General features: G+C 35.9%; 1 protein-coding gene across 1 annotated transcript in view; it reads left to right on the top strand.

Annotated features, from left to right (window-relative positions):
- Positions 1-609: 609 nt before the first annotated feature.
- The window catches only part of LOC134804742 (discoidin domain-containing receptor tyrosine kinase B-like), a 269,473-nt gene continuing 242,962 nt past the window's right edge, over positions 610-27,120 (top strand). The window contains exon 1 of the mRNA XM_063777943.1: positions 610-738. The gene's annotated coding sequence lies outside the window, so the exon portion shown is untranslated. The remainder of the gene's footprint in view (positions 739-27,120) is intronic.

The raw sequence follows: 27,120 nt of genomic DNA on the forward strand, positions 1-27,120 counted from the left end.
GAATATGCAAGAGTGATAGAGAGATTAGATAACGAAATTTCGATTTTCTTGTTTCGCGGTAGGCCATGTGTCAATGTGGTTTGTTTACTGTATGTGCCACAAAGGTGCCACCTATGCAGAGTTTTGCCTAATATTCCCTATTCAGAAAGCCCGGAATCCCATACAAATTCATTATTTCCACACATATTTAAATTTTTCAGCATAAATTTCTCAGATCGAGCTGTAAGAATGATACTGATGAGGATTCTGAATTCAGAATATGAAAATCAAGATTACTTATATGAATTTCTAAGGCACTTCTCTATATTTTATGTATGGATGAGCACACACATGCCGGAAACAGATTATGAATTAGCCATTGACATTCGTATGAGAGAGTGAGACAGACGTTCGTGAGACAAATGATCAATCGGGATGCTTAAGACATTTGTGAAAAAGCAAAGCTCACTGAATTAAGAATCTGAACTTGATCTGAACTCAGATTATGAATTTAGAGAGATGTTCCGGACGGCCTTAGTTCTAACTGACACTCAGTACCATAAAGTTTTATATGCTGAACTGTTTAGTAACTTTAGTGATTTCACGTCATTTTCACGTCAAACACGACACGTCAAAACAGATAAGTCAACGTTTAATATAATTTATTGTTTTGTTTATAAGTAAATAAACAATTACTTACCTAGTGATAAAACATTGGTGACTGTGGCTTAGCTAATAAACCTACAAAGCTATTAAATGGTGAGTTATTTGTTTATATATGTGACGTTCCACGGGAAAAGGTACCTTATGAGGTTTTCTAGTTTCGGAGATATTAAATGTTTTGTAAAGAGGTGAAATAAGGCTCAATTTTTTTTTATTGTGTGATCTGAAACCTTAATGCGTAACGTTTGTTTACCTGTTTTTATTTTTGTTATAAGTTAGTTATAAGCCTAGTAATGTCGTCTCAGAGTTTAGTAGAAAAGGTACCTTATGGAAAAAAGATTGAAAATTCCCAAAAAAACTAGTCAATACGGGAAAAGAAGTTTGGTAGAGAACTGTATTAGCATTCTGCAAAACTAATTTGATCATTTCAGTTCTGGTTGGGGCGCCTCGCAAATATTATAACCGTACATAGACCGACATCACAAATCCAAGTAGACTGCTATTATACCAAAGTTACTCTCGTCAAGTCTTTCTTAACTAGAATAATCTTCATTTGGTTTGGTCGCATGCAGTAAATCAGCCATTGGTTTGCTGAAAAATGCCAATACCCGACGCATTACCTTATGGAATATCTGAGGTCATTGAACCTCAATGCCGCTTATCTTCAATAGCAACCGAAATATATTATTGATAAGAAATAGACGGTTTATACCATCTTAACCCCAAAATATTATTAGTTTATCCTAACTGTTCCATCATCATCATGCCTCATCATGTAACTTGACCACAAGGTACCTTTTCATTACATACAAATTATTGGTCTTTTTTAAGATTATTATGACGAAGAACTAATTAAATTGGGGGCAGTTTAATGTAAATTAATATTTTCTATTCATAAAAGATAAACCATAATATGATTGATATTTTGTAGTGATGTATTATTAGATTTATTTCCATAAGGTACCTTTTCGTAAATGTATGGAGCAAATACTGTTATTGTTATGTAAGTTTAAAGTGGCATAAGGGGTTAAATATAGTATTTATTTGGGGTTTTAGGATTTATTTCATTTGAATGACAGAATTTCTTTCATATGTGCTCAGAAAAATTGATTGTGTGTCACATTAAAAGTAAAAATATTCAATTTTGTGATTTTATATGAAAAAGTCAGAAAATACATTTTCACCTCTAAATCGGTATTGTTTTTTGCTTAAACTGTCTGTCAGTGTCGTTTTCTAATAGATAAAATTTAAATCTTGAGAGCTCATTGCAATCAATCGTGAAAATGAAATAAAACTTTATTTTCAAGAGATTGGTTAGTATACACATAAATCAGTCGATATCAAAAGTTTCTATTTGCATTACAGAACAAGTCGCAATATTTTTTTAATCTCAGATATATAAGGCATTATTATTTGTAGTCAACTATGTAACTTACTTCAGGAACATAGTTTTTTAGGCGGCTAAACTTAAAACTTCTCTATCGTAAAGTTGCTCATTTCACAACATTATTTTCAAAAAATCATATCTCTGTAACTACGCAACCTAGAAGGTTGATCTTTTGTGTTATCGATAGGTTATTTATTGTAGATTACTAGGGTATGCATAACTCCATACCCGCCATAAGGTACCTTTGACCGTGGGACGTCACATATTAACTTATTGAAACAGTCTGACCACGCAACGTCTGCACCGACACTGACCGCACGCGAGCACTCTTTATCTTAGTAGTGACAATAGTGACAATGTATGGCCGTGACACATTAGACACATTCAACATGAATCCTGGCGTATGGAGGTAAGAGGTACCCTGGCGTGCGACTTCACGTGGCCGGTCTCTAGGAACAGGATACAGTTGTTCCATTCTCGAGAACGTTGTCCATTTTGTATGGAGAATGTTCTCGCTCGAGAATATTTTCCATAGTAAACGGAGAACATTCTTGTCAAATTACGTATATTTTCCTACTAACGGCAGAGTAGGTACTCGTGCGCTATACTACTGGCGATCAATCGAGCTTCTCGTCCCACTGGCTTGAGCGAGACGGACGAGATAAACCTATTACCTATTTACCAGATACTATAATTACCTTTTTAAATGCCTTTTTGGGGTTCCGTAGCCAAATGGCAAAAAACGGAACCTTTATGGATTCGTCATGTCTGTCTGCCTGTCCGTGTATGTCACAGCCACTTTTTTCCGAAACTATAAGTTGAAACTTGGTAAGTAGATATATTCTGTGAACTGCATTAAATTTACACACAAAAATAGAAAAAAATAATAATAAATTTTGGGGGTTCCCCATACTTAGAACTGAAACGCAAAATTTTTTTTTTTCATCAAACCCTGTCAAACATCAAACGTGTGGGGTATCTATGGATAGGTCTTCAAAAATGATATTGAGGTTTCTAATATCATTTTTCTCTAAACTAAATAGTTTGCGCGAGAGACACTTCCAAAGTGGTAAAATGTGTCCCCCCCCCCCCCCTGTAACTTCTAAAATAAGAGAATGATAAAACTAAAAAAATATATATCATGTACATTACTATGCAAACTTCCACCGAAAATTGGTTTGAATGAGATCTAGTAAGTAGTTTTTTTGAATACTTACGTCATAAATCGTAAACCGCAATTTTATTATGTTACTTGCTGCTACGGAACCCTTCATGGGCGAGTCCGACTCGCACTTGGCCGCTTTATTAACTTGCGATGTTTGTATGGATGTGTGTCGGTATGTATTTATGTTCGGGTCAAATCTTGCAAGCTAAATTGGACCCTCTTTCCAATTTTCGCTTGAGCTGAAACTTCAGTCAGATATAATATGGGAGCGGCAAAGGTCTACTTAAAGATCTGAATAAAGCCTCTAACTATGATCAAGAGGTCAAGTGCATGTTCAGATATTAGGTACTGACAATCTACCTACCCGATATTATGCTACCCGGAATATTATACAGACAGCCGTATTCGAACAATGCTTTTTTCAACCAAAAACGTCAGTTTTGACACTGACAGATCAGTATCGTATCGCTGTGACATCTTATAAGCATTTTTCGAATACGGTCGAGATATACAGAAATAAATTTATTTATTTCAAACTATTCTTTGTCGTCTAGAGTCATCTATAGAAACTAGCAACGCCGTTTTTAGCAGTCCAAATCTCCCCTCGGTTCACTCCAAAACATTTGAATAATTAAAAGCTCCTAATAATGGCTGGGCAAATAAGGCAAACCTTATAATGCTATGCATATTTTACTAACTAATTTGGTTCGGCGTGTCGATCCAATTACATCCTAGCCGTTCGTTCCATTCTCCCTCCCCTAGGTTATATTATATTCAATATTCACCCAAGGGCCATTTTAAGCTGGAAGGTAATTAGTGACAGGTGGTTATTACATTTGTACGATTAAAATAACTTGAATAACAATAAATCATTAATTGGAGTAATAATAATATGTTTTTTTAAACAATAAAATTGTATGTGGGAAATAGGGCGTTACGTTAAGTAAGTATCAAACATAGAACAATGATAGAGGAGTTTAAACGTTTCCGACGCAATACATCATCGAAATTTTACTCCGCAGGTTCATGGATAACCATCAAATTAGTAGTTTTCATCCAAATCTGGTTTAATTATAAGCCTACATTTATACATTCTCAGCTCAAACCCTTTTATCTCACAATACTGAACCGATGTACACCAAATAAGTAAAAGAAAATAAATTATTTTTTAATAGTATATTACAATAGTATTTATAAAGTTAATTGTAAACAAAATAAAAATAGGTCAGAATGGGTTTATAGGTACGCTTAGGACACACAGAAACACAAACGTTAAACTTACTTCTACAATCCTATGTTTGTACTATCGGCGGTTAAAATCACAAACGCCGATTGCGTTACTTAGTTTACAGACGACCTACGCTAAAACACTCACGCTATTCACTTATGTGTAACAAGCAGATCACTTTCAATCGTTCATTGACCAGTTATAGGTTTTTCCACCGCGGTATACCGGTTGACGATTTTTTTACTCATTAGCATATCGTCTGGCATATTTTTAATCGGTGCGCGATAATTAAATTAAAAAAAAAAATATTTACGCCGTGTTTGGCTGGCTGCCGGTCAGTGCCGGTGCCGTTCCTTAACCCATCAACGGAGCGGCAGCTGACATTACCATTAACCAGTTATCACGGTCAATTAGGACGCATACGATTTTCGGTGTAATGGGCATTTGAGATTGTGACTAGGGATCGGCTGTTAAGACGAAACAGGAGCTGAGCCCGTTCTCAATTTGGAGATTTTAAGGTGAATATCGCTGATCGAGGTTGGCTGGCTATACAAGTAGCAACACACCTTTGTTACCATAAAAATAACAATATAGGTAGGTACTCAGATATATTTGGCTTCTTTGGCCGTCACTATCTATTTGACACTGACTGTTTTTATGTGTACCTAATGCATTGAAAATTGTGCTCTTATATTATAAATAGTATCAACTTTATACCGAAATAATTAAAAGTGGGATGAACGTCACGCCGTGGGCAAAATAAAGCTACAGTGTAAAAGGCAGTTAAGTAAAATGTTTGCACCAGCACCTAGGCTAGTGTACTTAAAGTGTCTGGAAAATGTAATAAACTCATAGCATAACTCTTTGGAATAAAAATCTAGAATGTTCAAACCACTGTCCTTTTTTGGAGGGTAAATTAAGGGAAGTTAAAAACAAAACTAAGGTGCAGAAGTGCCCCTGACTACGCTACGGGGTAATTTCAACTAATCGAAATATCTTCCATGTTTTACATTATTAACTAGAGTGCCATATATGTCCAGATAGCGAAAAAGATGTGTTGTGTGTGTTGTGTGTGACTTTAGTTAATAATGTAAATCATGGAAGATATTTCGATTAAGTAGTAGAAATTACCCCGCAGTCGAACTGGTCCCCCTGCACCTCGCAAAATAAAACATGCGAAAAGGTGCGTTGTGAGTGTTGTTACATATCAAATAGGCGAATAAGTATTGACCATCGCCTCTTATCTCCAAAACTTTAGGCAAAAAATTTGGGAAAGATACAGATTTACTAGGTAAGTACCTATTGATAATTTACAAGAAAAGCTATTAGATGGTCAAGAGCAAACGATCGAAAAAAAACCAGTAAAAATTACTGTTGTACGGAACCCTTGTGCTGTAGGTATCTATTTATTGTACCTATGGCCGCACCTCGGACACTGGCGATCGAATGTATGAAACAAACGCGTTCCTACGCACACAGTCTAAGCTCGTGTAGGTGAACGCGTACCATGCTTGTGTGAGTGAGATAAGACGTGCTAGGGTTCCCGCCATTTTGTTGTCAAGTTCGATGACCTCAATGACTCAAAATTCATTGCGCGAATTAGGTAGAAATAAGAATCGTATTATGCTGTAAAGTGGGTATCTAAGCTCGATTTATACAATAGTTTCCTATTTTGAAACAGTATGAACGAAGTAACAAAATTTTTGTAAGGAAATTCAGGCCACCAAAATATTAAGTAACTTGAAAACATGATTTTTTGTTCATAGATATTGTGTTGTTTTCAGTGTGATCTGATAGGTTTTGTAAATATTTGTTTAATACCTATTTGAATATTTTACGTGGCCTCCGCTCTGCGCACCGCGTCGCCGCGTCCTTTTGCCAGCCGGTAACTGTGAGGTAACCGAGAGATGCGAGCGGGTGGGCGGCACTTTCAACGGGAGGCAGGGAGTGCTGTACGCTAGTACTCTTTATTATACTGTGCTATGGCTTTGTGACACTGAGACCAAACGCGTGGGATAGGCGTGGGACCTTTGTGGGACCGTCATTCGATACATCTCGATTGTCCGAGTGTCACTAAAGACATGACATGACAGTAAAAATTAAACAATATGGCGACTATCTGACGATACTATGTCAAGTATGAGTTGTTTATTCATTTTGAATGACCTTTTAAATTGACTCACAAAGTTTTTCGTTGTAAGTTTTTATTTTTTAATGTATTTTACTTGTTTAATTATTTTAATTTTTTTGTTATTTCTCTCGCCATCCTTAGAATTGTATCTATAATAAAAAGAAAAAATGGAGTGTTATTATAAAGAGTACCTACATCTATTTTGTACAACATTTCATTATCAATATATAGGTACACATAGATTTACTTATTTCTTGAACAGAACCTTATAATTAGGCTAATCATCTATAGAACGTCTAGAGTGAGTTCGAAGTAATGCAACGCCAAAACTTTAAGGGAGTATAATTTAAGATTGCACTCAGTCGCAATTAAAGTTTAGACTCGAAACAAACAAACTTTGGATAGAAGATCGGGATTCCAATTTTGAAGTGTTAAGCAGCGGAGCTCTTTCTTGTTTTACATGTATTTTATTTATATAAATAATTCATAAACAAGTAAGTACCTACAGAATTGTGTTAAGACAACACGAAAATATTAAACCTGTAGGTTGAACAGTAGCAATATTAAATTGTCGAAAAATAAAAAAACGGTCTATTCCGCCTTTATTTCCATGCCACCATAGCATGCGAAATTCAGATTTTTTTTTACATGCACTTTGTCGTGCACAAAATTTGTGAGAACATATGTTGTATTGTTCTCGTAATCAACACTGAGAGAAAAGTATAACAAAAACACACTTAGAATTACAAAAAAAAACTTAATCCGGGGACAAGGAGAGTCAACTAATAGGAACAAATTGACTTTTGCAATTTCTATTAGTTCTTGCAATTTTGCAATCTGTTTGTTGAAATTAGATTTAGGATTACTGAGCTGTTTGTAGAAATAAATAAACTTTACAGAAATAGTGAAACTTCCATAATTATTACTAAACTTCATTTTTTCCCCCAGTACAGAACTGTTTTTTAATTCCTGGTGATGATTTTTCTCTCAGTGAACAAGGATTTACAACAAGGACTTTATCAATCAACACTCACTTCATAATCCTTGGGATGACAATAATAATAACTCGCTGCCGTAGTGCTGCATTGCAATAGTCTTTGCACCTGGCGAGGTTCATCACCGGATGTACCATATTGTGTGCTCGAGGATTATGTCCGCCGCGCCACTTGTTTTCTTTGCGTTTAAACTAATGTCTTAAAGGGCATGTCCTGATTTCGGCCCCACGCACGCCTCCCAAAGGTCCGGGACCTCATGGTTCCGAGATATGAATGGGTGCTGGAGTTCTTGTTTTTTTTAGTATCTGGCTTTGACTGGCCTACGTGTAGTCCAGTCGTCGCAGTCCGTCCAGAATGAACCAGAAATTAGGCTTCAGTATTTAACTTTTGGGTGTAGGATTGACATTGTAGTTTTTCTGTATGTCTTTATTAAAGGATATATTAACTTTCAATCCCATACCTAAGCTAAATTAAGTAGTATCAAAAGTAATACAGGGATCACCTTCATAGTATTGTGTATGATTTAAAGGTGATGCTTTCATATTACCTATACGCTTATTAATCTAGCTTTGTTATACATCTTATTACCTTTAAACGAGCAATTCTTGTTTATTTATATTTTTATTTATATAATTATATATATTTCGGGGATCTCAGAAATGGCTCCAACGATTTTGATGAAATTAGCTATATGGGGGTTTTCGGGGCCATAAAATCGATCTAGCTAGGTCTTATCTCTGGGAAAACGCGCATTTTTGAGTTTTTATATGTTTTCCGAGCAAAGCTCGGTCTCCCAGATATTAGTAGGTACCTAATATGATATCAACAGTAATTAGACAAATTCCTTTGAACTCATAGCAATTAGTGAAATAGTTTGTAGCTGTGTGCAATAATTTAGTAAAGCTTGATACCGGACAGGGATTGATGAATCAAAGCGCTCAGGTTGCACTCCGGTGGGCAGTCGAATAATCCGATTTGGTGGTGCGTCCGCGTAGGTATTTACTACTCTCACTCCTGGCTATTGGGGCAAACAACGCGTCTTAAAAATGAGGTTTTAGTCATGTCATGTTATATCGTAATGTCTGCAGTACATTGCTGCTCGGTATATTTTTAAAAATTAATTACGGGGTCATAATTAAGTGAGTGTAACTTAAAAACACTTATTTGATTACCTACACGGATAAGTTCTATATCTGGTTTAATTTAACGCCTGTATTGGATTTACACACTGTAATAGTAATTTATTTATTTATTTATTTAAACTTTATTGCACAAAGTATATACAAAAATGTACAAATGGCGGACTTAATGCCAAATGGCATTCTCTACCAGTCAACCATAGGGCCAAACAGACATCTACAATTGGTGCAGAGAGAGAGAGTAATCCCTCGCGAGAAAAAATATCATTATCTAAGTATATAAATAACTGTACTGAAAACCATAACACTTTTTATTGCATGATGTGAGAATTACTAAGTCATTAAAAACTTACAATACCTACCTAGTAGGTATAATGTGTATCATTAAATGCAGAAATTTATATTTTTGTAACGTGACATTTTGATCTTGTAGTAATGTATAAGCTTCATAACCCATTCTACACGAAATCTGTAATGTGTGCTTGCGTCCAGTCCGCGCCTTAACACTGTTTACTTACTTACTTGCTTACTTTATAAAGATAAAAAAACCTAACAAATTATTGCGAACTCAACCATGTTACACATAGAAATTAGGATGTGTATTTAATGTGACTTAACTTTATACTGACTGCCCTATTTGAGCCAAGACATAATTGCAAAGATTATATTTTCTGAACTGGACTAGCTTTTACTAGAATCGGCTTTATTCAGTCGATTCCAATCCGATTAGAATCGATGTAATTGGCCTCGTGTAAACATAAGTAGTAGCAAAGAGAATAAAGTCTATAGAAATGGATTGTCAAAGTAAATTATGTAGCCACTGTAAATTTACTGCCATCTTTCGACAGAAGATAAAACTGTTAGAACGCCATTTGACTTTGATCCCTATTCTTTCTCTGATATGTGTTAACTTTTTATATATTAATATTAACGCCATCTACTCGACTATAGGCCAAAGGTATGGTTCAATGTTTTCGAGCGATAGCGCCACAACCTTCAGCCTATGCTCGAGTAGATGGCGTTAATATTAATATTTACAAAGTTAACACATATCAGTTAAAGAATAAGGATCAAAGTCAAATGGCGTTCAAACAGTGTTAATCTTCTGTCGAAAGATGGCAGTAAATGAAATGTAGCTACATAATTTACCATGACAGTAACTCTCTACTTCAAATCCTCTTTGGTAGTAGGTATAGCAAAATGATACTGCTCTTAACTAGCAGCAAAACAATGTAAGGTACTTACCTACTTCTGAGCTACTTACGCACATCTAAAACGCGGTTTTTTCTTTTTTTATTAAATTATTATAAATGTAACAGGTTAATAAAAGTGCTCGAGTTAATATGCAACTGATTATGAAGACCACACTCGTAAAATTATCAACGCAACTCCGTAATGTAACGATGTGGCCTATAACGATTGGGCTAATTATAATTTTATTGCTGTGAACTACACTTTGGCTATTAAACGAATTGTCTGTCATTGGTACGTGAACTTTTTGTTGATGATTAGGTATCACTTGTGTTTCTAGAACCTATATTTAGTCTACAAGACAAGATATTGGTAAAGTATTATATGAAAAATAATTCTAAACACATTCACGGAATCTTCCGGGCACAATGTGAAGGATTACTATAGTTTTTTTTTTAGCATTAGAAAGAAGGTAAGCGATCTTGGCATATCTTTTAATTGGAAAACGCTTTTTAAAAATCAGTAACTATTACTTATGAAAGCAGAAGAATATAAATGATCGTATTAGATTCATAATTATAACATATTTGCTGTGACTTATTTTTAAAACGTGTTTTTCAATTAAAAGACACATCAAGATTGTTTACCTTTTTTCTAATGCTAAAAAAACGAACTATATGTTAAAGTTAAGGTGAAGGAAAGGTTCTATAAATATGAGCACTTTTGGGTCATGTTAGACACCTGGTCTACATCTCTTGAAGTTTATTAGGTACACAAGCTTAACTACCGTAACACCTTAGACCTCTCAGGTCCGGCGAAGTCCAGTTCGTTCCCAACTCAAACAATATTCCGGCGAGCGAGCGCCAACGAAATTGAGTCGGAATCATTTATAAATGGGGGGATAAACGGGAGGCATGAAATAGGAGGGGTAGGTGCGCCGCTGCATTTTGCATGAATCGACGGTACCTATCAGATCTGTTGTGTTCGTTTACACATATACTTACTACTATTCTGTAATTTAATATAAGCTATAGTTACGGTTGTTTGACGATTCTTTTGTACTCGTTGTATCCAAATGTAAATTAAATCCATATTTATATATGTGAATAGGGTATTCTGTATCCAAAAATCAATACAATACAATAAAACAGCGGTATTAAACATTGAAGTGTGTTAGTAGGTACTTATTTAAAGGTAACCTTAAAAAAATACCTAAAATCCATTAGGTTAGTTAGAAAAAAGAATATACCTAATAATGTTATTGTGGCTGAAAAATACAATACATATCTAATCAATTGAAAGATAATAGTTTAATAGATTCTTGAAAAATTGAATATAAAATGAAATAAACTTGTTATTATATTCCAATCAGTCGTAAAAATGTCAAAACATTACCTGTAATATCCTTAACATTATTAGTTTAATAGATATTTTGTACCATTTACTGAAGTCCGTTAAGCTTCTTTAGACATTATATGTATTGAACGAAGTAATGAAAACAAGGTCGTGCCTTGTTGTGGCCGACTCCAGAGTGGTTTTACTACATGGAGGCCGACGCTAACTTAGAAATTAATATAAATTTTATTTCGTTTCGTCTTTACTTGCCCGTCATATACCAATACATTGTTCATTAAAATATTTTGGCGCAATCTTACGCAAATTAAACTATGTTTTCCTCCGACAAGGGCAATATGAATGAAGTCTCATCATGATTTTAATGATATGATGAATAGTAGATTGTTAACCAAGGGGTCAAATGGGTGATTTCACCCAAGTTTAACACTCTACTTTTAATTTCGGATAGGTAGGCGGAAAGTAAAATTAATGGTGTATTTTATAAAACATAACTAAGTACAAACTTGTAGTACAGTCAACGGTAAAAATATGGGTGTAGACAACTTACTCAAAAATATGTCCCATAGTTCTTAATTCACTGACATAAGAGTTATGGAACATATTTTTGAGATGATTTATTATTCTATTACACTATCACCTGAGATATAAGAGTAGTTTATGGAATCAGAGTTTAATATCAGAATGAAAAGAACATTTATTTTGCAATGCATTAGCAACATAGATCATTAAATAACTGGAGTCGTCTTTAGGAGCTTACCCCTCTGCCGAAAAACTTGCACAATTGTGCAAACTTTTGTATGGACTGTCATGGCTATTAGTACGTTACGTACAAATCATGTAGAGAAATAGCAATACATGTGATGTCCCCTCCCCAGCAAAAATCGGTAGACTGTTTCGTACAGAAAATTACAGCCATGACGTCTCCAGTTACTAAATGCTCGAAGATTAGCAATGAAAATTTTGTTTACATTTTCATTGCAAATCGTAAAATAATTAAATAATGTACTTTATTAAATAATAAAACTCCCTAAGGCCGTAATGTAAGTATCGCTTTCAACTCGCTTCATAGATAAACAATGAGCTACGAAACATGAGAAATGAAAAAAAAATTTTTTCATCACACTTGCTCGAAAAAGATCTTATTTCATGCAGGTGTACTGAAGGACAAAGGCCTATATTGTTCCCGCGGGAGTTATACATTCTGAAAAAAAAGAGCTATAACTCACGAGTGAAATATGACTTTTTTAAAATTATGTCACTAATTCATAGGAAAAAATTAAGGTTTTAAATGAGTTTTATATTGAAAATACTGACGTTTATAAATATTTTTTTATGTGTATGTTTAAAAATATTTAATTTGATTAATTTAATAGCCGTTTAAATTATTTTTTACACAATTTTCGATTATGGCTGAATCCGAGTGGGTCTCAGGCCTTCGAATCCAAACCTGCCAAAACAAGACAATATGGCGGACGAATGTTTGAAATGTCACCGTATTTAAGAATGATTTCGCTTAAAATTTAGTTTTTTCTTCGCAAGTGTGATGAAAAACATTGTATGTAACTCCGGGGGTAAGCATATTGTAAACTCGAGTCTTTAACTCCCTCCAGCCTGCGGCTGTCGGGAGTTATAGACCTCGTTTACAAAATCTCGCTTACCCCCCTCGTTGCACAATGTACTATTTTATTCTCATCGCACAAACACTTATACTAGGTACAGTATTTCAGGTAAAATAATAACGAGTATTCCCTTAATTTACTTAAAAAGCGCCATACACAACTTTTCCATTATTTTATTACGAAAATTTATAGAGAATATTGTAATCAATCGACAGTATCAATAATAGAATGCTTGCTTTATTTTATTTACCCACAGTAAAACATGGGTAGATTATTTATGTAGGTACAACAAGTGTACGAAAAGTGCCAATATGTCTAAAAGTAACACAATACGCTCCATAAATTAAGTCGTTTGCGGCGATATCTGGAGTAGTAAGTATCTTAAGTTTTTTAACACTCCGGGCTCAGAATTATAAGGTTGAATTTTTTATAAGGACGCAGGTAAGGGGAGGAAGGGAGCGCTCCTATAGTCGCTGGCATGGTCTGCATATTGCATTAGATTTAAATTGTTTACGTCGTTAGGAAATAAAGTTGTCCCGAACTGGACGAGAGGCAAGAAACTTCGCCGAGCAACTCTGTATATTTATTTTTTCAACACAGATAATCGTAGGAATTGTTAGCTAACCACTCGTTGTCGTGGTTTTATTGTGTTCAGTATGTGCCTATGACTATGGGGCGTCATCATCGCTCGTCTCATTCGTTTTTCGTTTACATATTTCTTATTTCGTAACATTAGTCTGTATTCGTTACTCGTTACTCGTCTTGTTCACTCTTTGCCTTATCTTCTTAGGTCGTATTCTAAGGTGTTACTAGTCTCTCTCTTAATATGTCTTATTTTATTAGTTTTTGGGATTCCGGACCTCAAAAGAAAAAACCGGAACCCTTATACGATCACTTTGTGGTCCGTCAGTTCGTCTGTCTCAGGAACGCGTTGAGGTATCGAGTTGAAATTGAAACCATATACTCAGGTTTTTATTTCTTACATTTTATAGTTTTGAGGTATTGCCCTGGACCTGTAGTGTAAGACGATATTAGGTACTTGCCAAATTACGTACTTGTCAACTAATTTGGCAAGTAGTTAATATCGTCTTACACTACAGGTCCAGGGCAATACCTCAAAACTATTAAATGTAAGAAATAAAAATAAGTTAAATTTGTACAGTTTTTCGTCTTAATCTTCCTTGTTCCCTTTATTCGTTTGCCGTCCTCGTTTTCCGTATCATTTGCAGGTCATCTTCAATCACATTGTTTTTCGTCACATTCTATGCCCCTATTTTGGAATTCGTGTTTAGGTTTAGTTTTGGTCTTTAGGGTTTCGTAGTCACCTTTATAGTTTCGACATGTCCGTTTGTCCGTCCGCGGCTTTACTCCGTGATCGTTAGTGCTAGAAAGCACAATTTGGCATGGGTTAATCATGCATAGCGACAGAACGGTAAAATAAAAACTACAATAAAATATTTTTTTAGGGTACCTCCGATACAAAACTATTTATTTTGAAATAATTTTTCCCTCTAACTTTTCAACCATAGGTCCAAGAAATATGAAAAAAATCGTTGAATAAAAGCTTAATAAATACTTTACATGAAAACTATAGCGATCATGATCGGTCCAGCCGTTTTTGAGTTATTGCAAAAAATCTTCACTTCTTTTTAAGACGTACAAAACCGCTGCGAAGGTACTCCTGGTTGTCCTTTAGTCCTTTATAGCATGTAATGTACATGATACTTACTAATTGGCCTGTTCTGACTGAATGGTAATTGGTAACTACGAAATCTTTCCCTGAGCATGGCCCGTCATGCCCATGGCCGATTTTTTTAAAGACTATAGCAGGTAATATTTACGTATCACTATTTATACATATATGTCACCTATTCGTAATGCATGTATGTACCATCACACCAATTAAAAGATTTTGATCCGAGATACGGAAATTCGACCCTACCTACTTTATTTTATAATTTATGGATAAAAATAAGCGCAATAAACATAGTTTTGGTCAATTCGATTTTTTTACTAGACTTTTTCACTAAATTCGTTTTAATTCTAGTGCGTCGCGCTCGAAGTCAACTCATCATATTCATTATTGACTTCGCGTCCATTAATGACTTTTATTTAATTTACAAACATTATTTATACTGTTTACATAACATATGTCGAGTTGCAATGTATTATTTATCGATACAATGTTATTTATACAGTGCATCACTTTTCAATGGGTCACAATAGGTACATCGACTCATACTACTCCTGGTTTTCTAATATAAATAGGAACCGTTGGTAATAGTTCCATTTAGACACTAGACACGGTCAACCAATCTTGTAATGCAGATACTGTTAATTACGATAGTTATTTTTATGAATAATAATCAATATGTGAAGTGTGACTCACTTTACAACTTAATGAATAGTAAGATTAGTGGGATCAAAGATTTCTTTTTTAACACGTTTACAACTATACGAACACGTATAGACAATGTTTTCAATTTTGGAACGGGAGCCCACGATTCAACATCTAACAAGACAAAGAAACAGTTATCAATCAACATTTCATCCGTTCTGAGAAGTAATCCACTGAGAGTGCAAAGCCAACCTGCCGGTGAAACTGGCGAAGACAAAGCTCACAGGCCGGCGCACACCCTGACTACTCCACAGCTCGCTGCTACTCACGGTCGGATTATCGAAACTCACGTAACGTACACTTTGGATGGTTATATCTTAACTTTACACCGTTTGCGTTCCAATAAAGTCCTTGACAAAACTGACTCCGAAAGTAAAAAGCGGATAATCTTGCTTCATCATGGGCTACTAGGCAGCTCAGCAGATTGGATACTACTTGGACCGAGAAAGGCATTACCGTATATTTTGTCTGACGAGGGCCACGATGTTTGGATGGCAAATGCCAGAGGTAACTACTACTCTCGTGCTCATGTTGGTTTGAGCCTTAACTCCGATGAATATTGGAACTTTTCTTGGCAAGAGATCGGTGAACGTGATCTACCGGCTATATTAGATTACATAAGGAAGACGAGCAACAGCACCGAGCCGATTGATTATATCGGTCACTCGATGGGAGCTACGGCCTTATTGGTCTTGCTTTCAGTTGATCGCAACTATAATACATACATCAGAATTGCTTTCTTACTTGCTCCGCTAGCATTTATGGCACACACTCGCGGCCCAATGGAGATGATGGCAACAATGGAAGCAACTTGGCTTATAGATCTCTTGGGCACAAGAGAATTCGCACCTAATAGACGTACCCACGTACCCGCATATTACGCCGACTTAATAACTAAAATGTGTAACGATTTAGATATTTTTTGTCACAATCCATTATTTTTTCTTGCTGGAAGTCCTTTGCAAGAAGGTACCAGAACGGTTGAGTCGACCGATCAGCTCCAGGAATATATCCCTGCCGGTGGATCGTCGAAAACAGTCATTCATTATCTGATGTTGGTTTCCAGTAAAAAATTTCATCATTATAAAAGACCTGACTGGCAGTTTAAATTAAAATATATAAGCACTCCTATGCTTATTTTAAGTTCAAATGACGATTTAATATCGAACGCTACGGATAACCAGATGCTGTATCTTTCAATTTTGAATCCATTGGGTCATATCATAATTAAAGATCAAAATTTTAGCCACACTGAATTTGCTTGGGGTTTCAATGCTGATTTACTAATTTATTATAAGATTAGAGATTTGATTGAGCTGGGCCCGGATGCGATAAAAAAATAAATAAGTTAGCAATAAAAGCCGAGAATCCAGTTTTATAAAAAACTTTGTATTGTTTGAATTATAACAATGTAATAACTGTCAGTTTTCCGTTTTACTTGTAATTGATAAATAATGACGTTAATATCCAAGCCGCCTCGCGTCAAACTAGCTCGTTTAGATACTCTTTCATGATTATAATAATCCCTATAGATGATTCTGTGGAATTTAAGGTACAACGTCTCCCTAGCCTATGGCCAAACATTCAAAGTACATGTCGTTTGTTACAATAAATATATATGAATGCACTTGATGCACTAATGCAAGGAACACACTCCAAGGTCTACATAAATTCTTTCTGTTTTGCCTTGCGATATACGAGCCCCGATGCAAATTAGTTCGTCTAGTTCCACCTTAGAGTAAATGGAAATGTCATCGCTGTCATGTTCTTTACGAAATAGTCTGCCGATTTTTTCCGGGGGAGGGGACGTCAAATTTATTGCTATTTCTACATGATTTGTACGTAACGTACAAATAGCTATGTCAGTCCATAGAAAAGTTAGCACAATTGTGCAAGTTTTGACGTGATAACGTCTTATAAATCGATGAAAACCGGTAGCATGCACGAAAAAGTGTTACGTTTTGGACAAATCTCCATGGTAACATTGTGGACATATTTCCATGGCAACGTTACGTAATGTAATGGTAATGTTTTCTTATGACGTTATCACGCAAAATTATCGTCCGTAAACCGACTTTACAGACAACCATATGTTTTTTCGGCTGAGGGGTAAGCTCTTAAAGGAGACTCAAGTTATTAGTTAAATGCTCTCAGACACAACAATTTTGTTTATTCTAATATAAATTTTAATCATGAACATAATGACCCAGTAATGGGAACCATAATAGTAGGTAAAGTTCAATCTAGTTTATTTTGATCGTATAATAAAATTGCATGAGACTTTTATTGCTGAAAAAATGTACTTTTGAAAAGTACGTTGTTCTAATCATATTGTCCTCTCCTACTGCACTGCTGCATGCATGGGCCTGAAACAAAATTGTCAGTACATTGGTAGAGCCGTGTTGCTTTCCCTAGCTATAGCCCTTTTCACATCTGTTATATTCCTACCCGTCAAATAAAAAAATCGATTTTTTTTTCTTTCAGTACAAACGGTATTTCTTGTACTTATTTGGATTTAGTTATTGTAGAATATTACCATATAAAATTAAACTACATTAGTATAAACATTAAAAATTAGTGACTTTTAAACTAGGTATAACATTAGTTTTGTACAAACGCGAGAACCTTAAATAATGGTCTGACTAAGTAGACGAAAACATATGCATCGGGGCTCGTATATATAATCCTGTCGCTGATATAACGTCTGACAGACACCTACCTATGTGTTGTTACCACGCTGTCTCTCTCTGTACCTATCCTACGTGGACATACGCCTCCCGCGAGTGCAGGAACGGCAGCTGCGGCGTGCGTGCAGGTAGAGTTAGAGATGTTTGGTGTTCACAGGACCTTAGGTTAGTAATAAGTGATCGGTCTGTTAGACATATGGTCAGTAATATATATTTGTTACAAAACTTACAAGTGATTGTTTTATTAAATTTTGTAAATTGAAAGGGGTTATTCCCACTAGTTACCACCAAGTTCTTACCAGTGGGAACTACTGGGAATTTTTTTCCCACCTTTTACCACTGGTAACTACTGGGAAAAAAAGTTCTTCCGATAAACATATGTTCCAAAAGAATAAAAGTTAAATACATAAAAAGAAGTGCACGAATAGTATCTGATGCCCCTCTGATAGAGTGTTATTACCATCCCGCTAGCGTGGGTGTTTAAGCAATCGAGCCAACCAGCATAACATGACCGAGCGATGTACTACCCGAGCGTAATTGGAATGCGAGCCTATGCTGGTTAGTCCGAGCAGTCAGCTCATCCAAAGCGCGCCCTAAGCGGTTTTAATAACAACTATGCCCTGTACTTATTTAGCCTGACTACAAATTATGAATACCTAGACATATTCCACCTCTGCGTCGTGTTATAATAGAACGAAATGAAGTAGCTGTAAATAATAAAACGAAATCAGTTCTGTCGGTTTTTGACTGATTTGTTTGTTCGTTTGTATAAATATGTAATTCAATTTACAGTTAAGAAGATAAATTTAATCCGGATAATAAGTTAATTTCTACTTAACTAGAATGAGACTCTTCTTTTTTAGTTTTTACACTTATACCGGTAAAACTGTTTTAATATTTTTGATCACTTTTAAAGTAGTTTACTGAATCACTAACTGACACATAATTATTTATTACAGCAATCTACATTTATACTATACTATTTATACTGTTTTTATTAGTATTGAATTCTAACAATATTTTGGTGGTAACTACTGGGAAAAAAAAATCCCACCTTTTACCAGTGGTGACTACTGGGAATAAAAATTCCCAGTAGTTACCACCAAGCCGATTTACGGTGGTAACTAGTGGGAATTTTTTTTCCCAGTAGTTACCAGTGGTAAAAGGTGAGAAAAAAAATCCCAGTAGTTACCACTGGTAAGAACTTGGTGGTAACTAGTGGGAATAACCCATTGAAAGTTAAGATTTGGGTTAGTATATGAACCGCATAAGTGCCTTGGCTAGTCCACGGGTGTTTAATCTGCCGCTTATCGAGCACAGGCGATTGCTCCTATCAGTCCGTCCAGTTAATCTATGGCTTTGACGTAAAAAACCGCGCATAATCAAAGGACACACTTACACCAGTTCTCTGCACTCGGCAAGCGGTCTGAAGACTGGACCAGCGGCCGATGTCCGCACCACAACATGACACGAGCCGGCTGCGCATCGTCCGACACGACGTGTTATTTCCCGGGCGGCCGATATTGGCGGCGGCGAATGACGAAATTTACTTGGCGAATGACGATTGTTTTCTTTTTGTACCTGGCTTGGAAAAGCGTCAGGATTAGGAATAACAAAATAGTTAAGGATTAAATGCCTTTATACAGATTCTAAACGATACAATAACAAAGACTTCTTTATTGCTTTACAAACCTATATTCATTGTATAAATTTTTAGAACATTGTTAATTTCAAAGGTAAATTTATTTAATTTCTCATCTATAGGCACCTGACGAATGTAGGTAATGAATTAGAAAAAAATCTTACAGAGCAGATAAAAAGGTAATAAATGGTTGTGGATTAATCTCCCTATTTATAAAACTTAGTAAACCTTCATTATTTTTTCTCCCTTTCTAACAAACACAAATGACAATATGTCGGAATATAACAAAGGATTATAAACGGCTTGTTAGATTTAACAGGCCGACGTGAATAACGACGTAAATGCCTGCGTAAAGATTTTTAAAGTCACAGTGAGGATAAATGCGCAAAGTTTATACAGATGACTGCAATTGTTTAATAAAAATATGATATTAGATAGGTATGCCAAAGCTAAATAGACATGAACTACAGACTACAGAGTTTTTTGGGTTTATGTTAGTTGGAACCACTTCTAGTCTGCGGGTTTTTAACCATAGGGTTGTTGGGGGGGCGGCCAATATTACATTATTGTCGGGGCGAGTAATGTAGGAATTTGCCGACCTGAGTACCTATTAACTTTAAACGAACGACCTTGGGTAGTCTGTTTATGTTAATACGAAGCCAGGATCTCGCATATCTTTAGTTGTAATGCTAATGTTGAAACTCGAAAATTTCCAATTAACGAAAGAACTTGCAATGAACGTTTTTCAGCAGGAATTACCTGGCCTAGCCATAGCCTGAAAGACGGGTGAGGTTAATGAAATGTCATGACTGAAGCTGACGCAATTCATCCGCAATACATTTTCACGCAGCTTTTGTACCCTGCTTGTCTCATTGCACTTCAACTGAAGCACTAAAGGATGCAATCAGTGCATGGTAATGAATATTGGTGCATGTCGAAACTGACGATGGTAATGATTGATGAAGTGCTGCATTTGTGAGTAGTATGTATTATAATTTATAATATACTTGTGGAGTATTTTAGGTGGGATTATTTAAACTGAAATCAAAAATAAGAATACTGCAGGGCCTTATTTCAATCATTCAATTCAAAAGAATAATGTTTGTCCTTTTCATTTTTATATGAATAGCACTTTATTCTGCAATGCAAGAATGTCTAAAAGTATGTGGGTATTAGGTACTAAGTAAGTAATTTATATTTCCGAATCAAAGCTTGCTTTATGAGTAGGTTCTTAGCCATCACAATTCAATATTTTATTTCAATGTTATATTATGTAATGACACACTCGCATTTTTAGGGTTTCGTACCCAAAGGGTAAAATTGGGACCCTATTACTAAGACTTCACTGTCTGTCTGTCTGTCACCAGGCCGTATCTCATGAACTGTGATAGCTAGACAGTTGAAATTTTCACAGATGATGTATTTCTGTTCCCGCTATAACAATAAATACTAAAAAGTACGGATTCTCGGTGGGCGAGTCCGACTCGCACTTGTCCGATTTTTTTCTTTTTCACAAAATGCCTTATGGTGATTATAAAAGAATACTTCGTTGAATCTAAAATGCAACAAGAAAGATCCACTTAATATTAGACATTAACTAAACCGGAACTGACTTAAAATAACTAGCTTTTGCCCGCGACTTCGTAACATGCGTGGATTTGTATGATGATTTTTACCTGTATGTATATTCTACACTACATGAGCGTATAACATACTGCAGCAAATGATAGCAGTAGGGTTCATACATTTTTTAATAATTTTACAACGCATGACATTTGTCTGTCACAACGTCAAAATTTCAAGCCCCTTATTGAAAAAAAAGTTCTCAATGAATCCCTCTCAACTCTCCTTAGAAGAAGAATTTTCTAAACATCTGAAATTGTTTATTCTTGTATTCCAATGTAATGCCTCCTTACGAAATCCAAAGTTCCTTTTAACGTAGTGGCACCAGAGCATCTACCATCAGTTTTAACATTGACATAACGCTCACGTCTACGTAATTTACTTTCTGTACATCTCGCTTGCACTATTGCTCGCATATGCGAGTACGAGCGAGATGCATAGAAAGTAAGTTACGTAGACGTGAGCGTATATGTCAATGTCAAAACTGATGGTAGACGTACAGTGACCGACAGTAACCAGTACAATAGTGTATAGGCATATCATTGTTTTCATTTTGTAACGTACACAATTCTCACAGGTATAATGGAACAAAATGTCTCATGACATATAACATAACATAACATATTCGCTAGATGACAAAACATTGTTTGCTATTGTAATCGATCGCTATATATAACTTCAAGGCAGCTAACTTTTGATACATTCATATGCTAGACGTGGCACTGTCCGTGCCTAGCCCATACGACATGCGGAAACTATTTATTATTGTGATTATATTCCTCCACCAAAATCAACAAGTAAGTTGTGGCTCTGTATTCGAGTTTATGTATGATAAGTTGATTGGTATGAAACATTCAATTATTAATACCTTCGAAATGGTACGTAATACTTTACAGACTGCTTTGCTGCATTTTTTTAAACCAGACCAAGAAACTGAAAGGCCCAGACGACATCGCTCATCTAGCTTCATACAGCCAACCGGTTTCTTTGAGAAAATGCCTAGATACGAAAGACCCGACATGAAAAATATCTTCAATATCTATAGTGGGACAGCACATTCCTATACTACTCCTCAGCTTTCTGCCTCTGATGGAAGGATCGTGGAAACTCACGTCACGCACACTTCAGATGGCTACATTTTAACCTTACACCGTCTGCATTCCAGCCAAACTCGCAGCAAACGAGAAAAAAGAACTATTCTCCTCCACCATGGGCTCCTAGGCAGCTCCGCGGATTGGATACTGCTCGGGCCCAAAAAGTCACTTCCTTATATTTTATCCGACGCAGGGCATGATGTTTGGTTGGCAAATTCTAGAGGGAACTATTACTCTCGCACGCATGTATCAATGAGGTGTAACTCTGAAAAATATTGGAATTTTTCCTGGCAAGAGATCGGCGAGTATGATCTACCAGCCACTTTAGATTACATCAGGAAGACGAAAAACAGTACAGAACCGATAGATTATATCGGTCATTCCATGGGTGCGACCGTTTTATTAGTGCTTCTTTCAGAAAAACGGAACTATAATAGCTACTTGAGGGTAGCTATTTTGCTTGCCCCGCTTGCACATATGGCAAACACTGGGGGTAGACTGCATATGTTGGCAAAAATGGAAAAGACTGGGCTAGTGAGAATTTTAGGCACGAGAGAATTCATGCCCAGCAGAAGAACGTCGCCGGTATTATCGATGAAGATGTGTTTTGATGAGTTTTGCTATAATCCTTTATTTTTTCTAACTGGTTCTCCACTGCATAATGACACTCAGACTACAGAGTTCAAGAATAAGCTGCAAGAATACGTTCCCGCAGGAGGATCTACGAAAACAATCCAACACTATCTTGAGTTGATTAACAATCGCCAGTTCCATCACTATGGGAAACCCGATCGTAAATTTGAATTAAAGTTTATAAATACTCCAATACTGTTAATAAGTTCGAATGACGATTCTATATCGAATGTGACCGATAACCGAATTTTATATCTTTCTCTGGAAAATCCTGTTGGCCATATCATCATAGGAGACAAAAATTTAAGTCATTCAGAGTTGGCCTGGGGGTCTAATGCAGACATATTGTTTTACTACAAAATAAAAGATATCATTGACGTAGGTCCGGATATTAATGAAATACATTGATGTCATTGATAACACTCTTTGTTACTAGGTTTTGACTCTACCACCGATTTTGACGTTAAAAATCCTAGTTAGTACAACAATTCGATTAATGCGGCATCAAGAGATGTAGGGTAGCCTGGGGACGGTTGAAACAGTTTATGTTTGATGGCCTGTGACTATTTCATTTTTACAGTTAGAAAGATACCTATGCGCCTGTATTATTAAACCTTATTTATTTAGTTCTTAAATAAAGTTTGATTGAAAGCCCTACCGCCCATGGTTATTGTAATGATAGGAAATCAAAGAGAATGTGGAGGAATGGTTCAATTCACCCTATAGTTGTGATCAGGGCCGGATTAAGCATGTCGGGGCCCCTAGACAGAGCGAGGCTCGGGGCCCGCTACAGTCAATTCTGCACACAGAATATTCAGTACTTACAGGGAAATAAGTTTGCGTTTTTAATTTCAATCTTCAAGCGTCGGCCGAGCCGATCCAAATCAAACGATGTCTTTTTCACTCTTATTGCGTGGACATAAAGCTTTATTCTATCGGTTTTTGCCGGTTTCGCGTCGCGTCAAGTGTGGGGAGAGCCCTTTAGGCTTAAGGCCAATTCCCAGTGGAATACCAAAGATGTGAGCGTCAGCGTCATTTTCCTATCTACCTCTAATGACAAATTTTAAGCGAGGCTAAAGGCTATTAAGCTCAACTAGTGCCGCAAAGTTGATTTTCTCAATAGTTAATATTTTGCGAGGCTGAACAGCGATTGTCCGACCATAAGACCAAACGCCGAGCCGCATGATTAGAATCAACCTAATAATAAAGAATTTCCATATGTTAAAATTACTTAAATTACTAGAGTTAGACCAAGATAAGCCTGCAACAATTTTGATAGCACTCGCAGTGCAAGTGTTATTTTAAACGTCAAAACTTCTATGAAATTATCCACTTATCTTTGCTGTCGTAAAGAATGAAAAATAAACGCGAGTGCAGCGAGCGCGAAATTTTTTGTTAACAATATCGCGAATTGTGAAAGCGTGTTAAAAGGCCGTGTATCGATCTTCATCTGGGCCTAAAAGTTCGAAGTGCCCCAGTGAGGCGAGCTTTCATGCGAAGTCAAAGCCGTGCTTCATCAGGCTTCAGGATAAATAGTTGAGCACAGACACGAACCATGTCCGTGAACGATGTCCATTATATTAAAAAGCGAGACCGCAGGCCGAGCTTGGCGCAGCGAGGCCAAAGGCTAAGCTGAAGTAGAGGAGTTGTGGAACACAAACCTTATGGTAAATTGAGGCTCAAGGTCGAGCATTCCTATGAATAACACGTTCGTCTTCTGTTTTTTTCTTTGTTTTAATCAATAGTCCTCGTGATTCTGAGTCGAAATAACCCAAAAGTTATTGGTTATTCGAAATAAAGTGAATCATTTTTCCTGAAAACCCCTATTATTACAACTTTACAACAGGTACGCAGAATACGCCCCGTAAACTCTAACGTATTGCTTCAATTTTATTACAGTATTTCATTAATTTAATGAATGGATCGAAAAAAAAAACATTAACAAAGCATACTCATTATTACAAGAATATAAAAATTACTTATGAATTTTGACCCTATGGAACAAATTTTTATTTGGTGCGCGCTGAGCCGCCGGGGCCCCCTAGCCGAGGCGGGGCCCCTACTGCCCCTAGGCAGTTGTCTACTTTGACTTAGGGTTAATCCGGCCCTGGTTGTGATAATTGAAACACTATGTGGGGATGTTTGAGACACCATAATATTTTCGGCAAAACGAATGATTTTTTATTATTTCTAATCTATTTTTAACAACACTCACTGTATACCACGAGATCAACTAAAGTTCGCAAACATATTATTAAAAAAATTACAATTGATCAGCATCTGAAAAATCTTGATTACTGAATGTATACGAAAATAAAATTGTAAGTCTTATAAACTTGTTGCAATTACCTTATACATATAGCTTAATCAAACTAGTTTTATTGCAACAATATGATATTTTACGATAAAGAATTTTAACAGAAAGGCATACTTGTGTTCCATACTAAAGCTTGTTTCAATCATAACCACAACAAATACTATAGGATACAAATACTTCCATACTTTCAGTCGGTTATATATGCGCGAGCGTGTGGTGTGGCGAGCGTTTCAATCGTCCCCACATCGCAAGTTTTACTTCAAGGTCAAATATTATTTACAAACAAAACTCCATCGCTGTTTAGTAGCAGTTGAAAAATTCCATAATTCCCATCCGAAACACCAAAGGAATTCAAGTAATAAAAATACATAAGTAAAAAAAAACTAAACGAAAAAGTACGCGAGCACAGGTACTTGAATTTATACCGTGAAATTTTTGAACGGTTTCTCAACACTACCGTATTGCTCGTGCGCTCGAGCGGTATTGGTCCAGGATTTAAGAATGTCCGACCACATAGACAGAGTACTGCGTCACATGCATAGGTGTTGTAGTTTTCAAGAAATATGGCTTGTTTCAATCATGACATGTTTCAATTGTCCCCGTTCTACCCTACCTATATATCGCACTAGGTTAGTGTACGTTATTAGCACAGTTACCTGCACATTCAGAACTGACGACAATTCTGGAAAAGATAAAAAATCTCTAAATAAATCAGGTACCTATTTTAAGTAAGTACCCTTATTAACAAGCCCCTATTAAGCAAGGTTTTCCAAAAGAGATTTTTTTATATTATATTAGTTATGGCCTTGTTATGGACAATTATAAAGATTAAATAATGTTTAATTATTAAAACCAAAATGTAGGGGTTCCAATAAATTGGTAATAATAAAAATAATAACTAAGAATTAATATCAAGTCACAGTATTTCAATTATATTCACCATTATTACGCAAATCACTAAATAGAATACGCGTTTACTTATTTATATTAAGAGTCCACAGCAATCTCGGCCGAATTCACCTTCCTATTTCCCATACAAACGGAGTTTAATTCTCATTTTAAAAATACGAATTGGATTGTAAGGAAACTGCACATACAATGACATGAGGTATATCTATTATGCTTGTAATTTGTTTATACCGGGTGTGGCCTGTAACACGAGCAAATAATTAAAACATAGATTGTACTCCTCAAACGATGCCACTTTGTTCAACAACTTTTAAAAATTATGAAGTATTTACAGTCCCTATTTTTCATACAAATTAAATATTATCTTCAATGGACGCCATCGCCACGCCATATCATTGTGATTGACGTTGCTTGTCACGCCTTAAACATAACAAAATTCGCAATACATTGCGTCTTAGAATAAACTTTAAAGTATATTAAAAATCAAACCACAAGTTATTTTTAAAAGTTGCTGAACAAATGTTGGTCAGTGTGAGGAGTACAGCCTACAGTTAAATTTTTTGCTCGTATTACAGGCCACACCCGGTATAGCTCCAGCTTATAAAACAAACGAAATATAGCAAGAACAAGTTTCGTATGAAATACTTCAATTCACTGTATTTTTTTTACTCTGGCATCTGAATCTACATTTAAACTAATTACAGCCTGATTAACACATTCAATACCACTAAGTGCTACGGGTTACGCTCGTAGCGCGTAGCCACGGTTTCGTCGTATGTAGCGCGTAGTCGCTACGAACAGTGTACCCGACAGTCGGGTTCTTGGTGTTGAATGTGTTAATATTCTGATTTTATTGATTCCCTATACAAAATTCTTTAATTAGAGGCACCTATAGCTCTTATTCTAGCATTAGAAAAAGACTACGCAATCTCGACGTGTCTCTTTATTGAAAAACACTTTTGAA

The sequence above is a fragment of the Cydia splendana genome, chromosome Z, assembly GCF_910591565.1.
Source record: "Cydia splendana chromosome Z, ilCydSple1.2, whole genome shotgun sequence".
Classification (NCBI taxonomy): domain Eukaryota; kingdom Metazoa; phylum Arthropoda; class Insecta; order Lepidoptera; family Tortricidae; genus Cydia; species Cydia splendana.